Genomic DNA, 6,001 nt, shown 5'->3' with positions numbered 1-6,001 from the left:
CCTTCATCAAATATCCCCCCCCCCAGAAACATTTTACATTGAGTGTCTACACCAATAAGTCAAAAGACCCCATCTATGTAGACTTCAAAATATTTTCTCTGAGTATTAAGTCAAAGACATCGGAACTTTTCCCTAAAATCTGGACAGATGTTAACTTTGCAACAAAATATTCGACCATCTTTGATTTTTTTTTTTTTTTTTTGTCTTTACATTTTAGTGGAAAACAGAATTTTCAGTGGGAATTCCCAAACGATCATTATCTTCGTGGAGCGGAGAAAAATATATTTCCTGGAAACTTGCAGCCGCGGTGCCCAGGTAATCGGATCAGGAGCTGCCGTAATGAGATGCTTTCCTTTTAAATAAGCTTCGTCTGTAAAGGTGCTCGGCGGTAAGCAGCCGGCTCACCCCACGCGCCCCTTCGTTTTGGGGAAGTTTTTAATAAGGAATCTCCCAGCTGGAGTCTCATAATGGGTTTATCCTATGTGTACGAAGCAAAATAATTCTAACCCTTTAGTGCAAGGGAGACCTGAACAGGATGTCTGGCCGCAAAAGCATTCAACATGGATGTCAACGGAGAACCTCTTGTCTAATAGTCTTGTGGACGTTCTATAGAACCTACTCACGTTTCCTACAATTCCGTTTATAATAAATGAGCCCTACCCCAATAACACTTATATGTCCAAAAAATATCAACTCAGCAAACAAACGTATAACCCAAGACCCCGGCATCTGCCTTATCATCTTCGCAAGGCCCCTTTAATGGTAAACTTTGCATATACATGTCCTAAGTGGCATAGGAGGTCCATGGAGGCGCCTCTGCCTTATCAATGATCTCCCGAAGTGGCCCATCGACACTTTCAAGGACTGCGTTGAGTCAGCAAAGCCTCCGGCGCCGCACATCCTCAAAAGTGTAGCGGCGGGATGTGATGTCATACAATGTTTTGTGTAAGTGGAACAGAGCCTTTAAAGAGGACTGGCCAGCCGTAAGGACGGTGGTGTGAAAAGGGTATATTAAAAATCTCCAAAACAAGTAATAAATAATAATAAACAAATTGAGTTGTTAACAGTGACACCGGCAATTCCTCTTTAAAGGTGCTGTTCCACTTAGACAAAATAGTATCACATTCTGGTGTTTAAAGCACGGAAGCCGGAAAGTTTAATCTCATAAAAACATAGAAAATTGGAAGCCGCTTTTTTGGTTTCTACGGCGACAATCTCTCAGTGCCTCGTTTTGACAATTAAATGTTCCCTAGAATATTTATGAATGAGGTCATATTTTTCTTGAATATAATAAAAATATATAATAAAATTATAACAGTCCCAGGAATGCTGCACTTAGTGATCAAAGTTTTACATAAAGCGGAACGCGTTGTCACGTTAAGCGGTCTCATCGTAATCATCGCAGCCGCTGTTATCCTGCACGCAGAACGTTGGACTCGGGATTTGCAGCATGTGAGACGCACGTCGCTGCCAGCTCTAAATTATGCAGAAACAGAGGATTTTATTCAGAGACATTAAAAAATCGTTTTAAATTCCCTACGAGCGAATTAAAATAACAAACCTCGTGTGTACCGCTTACTAATGTGTGAGCCAGCGTTCTACCTTCTATAAATAAGGAAGAAAATATATATAAACATTGTGTGGCGATCGCAGCCTGACAGACGTCTTCTGACTCGCACATTAGCAAGGAGATAAGTTGAAGGCAGCCTGCGGTGCGCAGTAATACCGAGTATCACGCTACAGCTTGGCCGTTGCAATCCATGGCTCCGGCCGCCGGGAGTAGGATCACGTTTCTGTCCTAGTAACCTTTTTTAAAAAGCAGGAAGCTGTGGCTGCTAATATCATACCCGCCAAGTGTCCCTGTTTACAATGGCCAATCCCTCATTGGCCACTGGATCCCAGTGCTCCTCTTTGCTTCCACTGATGCCTCTCTTTTGTAGGCACTCAGATAAGTAGAACAGCTTCCCAGCGGAAGTGGTAGAGGGTAATACAGTGAGGGTATTAAACATGCATGGGATAGGCATACGGCTCCTGAATCTAAGACGAGACCAACGACTGATTAAGGTTTGAGTCTTTACAGCAGGAAAAACAGGCAGACTAGATGGGGGCCAGATGGGGCCGATCTGCCAGGAAAATTCTGGTTTGACAGATCCAACAAATGAGCTTACGTTAGGTTTCTCAGTACTCTCCTGGTAGACTCGGGCATGTCGGCGATGCACACACACAGGACAAATGAAGAGTTGATACTTTGTGTCATTTATCCCCAAATTGTATCTCCAGTGTCCCCTTTAATAAAACCCCGAATATCCCCCATTTTTCATTAACCTCTATCTTCGCTATTAGAAGCGCTTGAGCTTTCTTTGTTTTTTTAAACAGACCAACAGTTCTTTGCAGTCCTCCGGGAACGCGGCCCCGTTGCACACGGCGTAAGATCCTAATCCGGCTTGATGGAGGAAGTCCTGGCTGTTCTTTAATCGGAACCAGTTCCCCGACACACGCAGCGAGATCTGCATCCTTAATAAAAAACTTGCCCGAGGTACATATGTTTTTTGGAAACGCACACACTCACCGGCTCCAAAATGGAACGGTTATAGAAAATTGATGCTATTTAAGCGCAGAACTCATTAAGTCTTGTTGTCAGATGTTAAACCTTCGGAGCTATTGGCTCCAATTTAAATCATTCTTCAGCGAGTGGAGATATAGGCGTTGAAAGGTCTAAGGCTGCAGAAGAACACAATACACTTGTGTACGGCGTGGTAAATTTTTGCATTTTGGCTAGACATCCCCTTTATCCTGTGCCCAAACCTGAGCTATTTTCTGAAAGCTAAACCACCGTAGATCCAAGAGGAGAAGGCAGTTTGGCCAGAAAATGATGGTCCTGCCACGAGCGTCATTCAAAAACTCAGCTTGCCACCTCCAGTTATCTAATCCCAGAGCCTGTGTGTCATTACTTGGTGATCAAACGGCCGAGACGCCTCTAACCCCCCTTTAGTGTCTAGACCTTTCTAATTAAACCTACCCAATGGAAGCTGAACCATAAACCCCCCATTAGTATTTCCAAACCATATTTGATGCTGATACCCGTCAAACATATTACGTTGAACTTCTAGATATTAATTCTTAATTCTTGCTCTAAGTCAGTGCAATTCCTTATTTTTGTGGATTTTTTTTTCGTTCTCGATTTATATTTTTTTGAGGCTACAGAACTGTCGGCACATTGAGCGGAATGTCTGAAACAAGTGCAGGATTACATGGAACCCCTTCCACTTATCGTTAAACTCCTCCTGGATACACACCCTTGTAAGGTGCACGACAAAAATATTTTTTTTGTATGAAATGAATACAAAACGTAGCCTTATGCTTTCCCACACCCACGATGGAGTTCAGTGGATGCCAATTAGCTCTACATGTATATTAACTCTTTAATATTTAATTATTACTATTATTATTATGATTATTATTAGATACATTTTTAGTATATTATTGTCTTTAGCTTTCCCAAGAATGCTTTTGTCTTGGCATCGATGGGCAGATTCTCAAGGTCACACAGTCTGGAGCTGACTCTTTCATATTCTACTTTGATTTAATGGTATCCGAGCATCCTGATTGGTGCTCGGATAATATGTTCAATTCCAGCCTGAGCAACATTGTTTCAGATGCAATCTATCAAGGTTTTTTTTTTTTTTTTTGGGTTGATTTTAAACATATTTATAGTGTTTCACTCTGGAGTGAGTTAGTCCAGGATATTAACAAAAAAATGATTTATGTCAAACTATCATCACAACCTTGGACCCCAGTTAGTTTGATGCAAAATACTTTGTAAACCTTTTCAAGTTGAGTGAGTATGGGAGCAGACCACCAACTCGAGTTTAATGACTAGACAGAGGGTCGAGCTCCTGAACCTAAGAGAGCTCAAGACTTAAAAAGGAGAAAACTGTTATTGGGGTTTGGGGGGGGTGATTTAGCCCCAGACTAGACAACTCGAGGGGCAACAAATTCTGCACAGGTATCTCAATTAAAAATGTATAAAAATACTAATGTTCTGTTTTGTTGCCATCAAGGTCAGGGGGTCTGCATCGCTAACAAAAAAAAATCCTTTGTGAATGGATCATTTAAACGTGCCAATGAGAAGTCCCTTTAATATAAGGAAGGTTTTAAGGCAATGTCAATAACCTAATAATGGGTACACCCCATTGAGATTGGTGAAGTATTACAGGAACATGCGCATATGGATGGAAACGGTCACTCCATGAATGATCAAGGACTTGAGTTGAAAAGCGCTCTCTCTCTTAACATTGTTTTCTTAAGATCACAATCAGGACAAAAGCCTAAAAGATCCTTCTTTTGTTTAATTCTATCAAAAAACACTTCTTTTGTCTGTATGATTGCAAACGGGTTGATCTGAAGATTAAAAAGTAAAGCCTTAAGACGTCAACGACACTCAAAACCAGTCGGAGGCAGGACTTCTCCGTCTTATCGTGAACTTGGCGTGGGATGTTTCTGATCCGTCTAGAGCTAGCCAAAGTCTCATTTTGCTGTCAGTACATCGTAACGATGAGATGGTTTCAAGTCAATTTATCCCTGGTTTGTGGTCGGGGAAACATGGAAACCCAAATGAACTGAAATTGGATTCTGTAACAAGTGTACAACTCGCAGTTCCCACATCCCCCGTTTCTCGGGATAGGGGATAAGGAAGTCGAGTTTCTTTCTTTACCCAAGGTTAATGCTTTATTACCCCGATGGTCTTCTAGCAAATTGGAAAATGGGTTCAATTTCAAAGCCACTGAGCTTATTACATGTACTGAAGCAAAAGTGGTTGATGTGGCATTCGTTCAGATTGTATTATATATTTATATTTATTAATCTAAACATCAGGTGGCTATGAAACTTAGACATCCTTGCCCCCCAATAAATACACATCTTTAACATGTACGTTGTTGGAAGGAAAGGCTTTCTGTATTCCCTAAATATTTACATCTTCCCAGCTCCTCCTTTGTTAGGAAGAACCTAGCGATATTAAATGTTTCACTGGAACGATTAAGCTCCTGGTTTCCTATTTTCTTTTATTCTATCTCAAATATTTTATATTATCCTATTAATTCTTCATCCATCGATGATTAAGTACAAGATTCTATGCTGATGATCCCATTAATTAGGTTCCTCTCTACAGATGTTACAATGTTTTCTGCCTCTGTTCTTCGCCCGAACAAATTCTTCCCATACGGCTTATTATCTATTTGATTAAGTCTCCATACCTGAGGGTCGGTGTATTAGTGATTAGGATGTGCAAAGTATCGGCTTTCAAATGCGATGTTGGACTGCGATCTGCTTGCGGCAGGCATGTGGACCATTAGGAACGGAGAAACTGATTACATTGTGGACTAAACATCTGTATCAATCAAGCAGGACTCAAAATAACAAACATATAATAACGATGATTAGAGACATGGGAACCTCGGAAATACATATATTCCATACCTTTTAATCAATACTTTCCGGGAATCAGTCGTTCATCGAAGACTGGAAAACAGAACATTATCCTACCCCCCAAGAGGTGCATCCAAAACTTTTTGTTACCCATTGATAACAATAATTGTAACCTCTTAGACATTGAGAAGAATGTTCATGATTTGTACATATTATTATGAATTTTAGAACCATAGAACACCCACCTCCCATAAAAAGAAAGTCTTGGGAAGACTCAGTAATATTAGTGTTTGTGATCTGGTACCAGAAAGACAACTTGGCTTTGGTTGGCTGTTCTATGATGTCTTCTGCCTAAGAAGGGGCGATACGTTTAATCGTGTACTTGAAAACACATGCCGTCGTTCCAGTAACAATGTATCAAGGTATTTAAGGGCTAGACATGGTTTTGAGACTCTACAATTCTCTAAAGACGAAAAAAAGAATTCTCGGACACCAAGCATTTTCCACCTGGCAAACCCCATAGCAATGAGTGTATATTTATAAACCTATTACACAGGGAGTGTGGCTGGCTTTA

This window comes from Spea bombifrons, chromosome 13 (genome assembly GCF_027358695.1).
Source record: "Spea bombifrons isolate aSpeBom1 chromosome 13, aSpeBom1.2.pri, whole genome shotgun sequence".
Lineage (NCBI taxonomy): Eukaryota > Metazoa > Chordata > Amphibia > Anura > Pelobatidae > Spea > Spea bombifrons.
The sequence above is the reverse complement of the archived record's forward strand: the minus strand, read 5'-3'. Positions refer to the sequence as shown.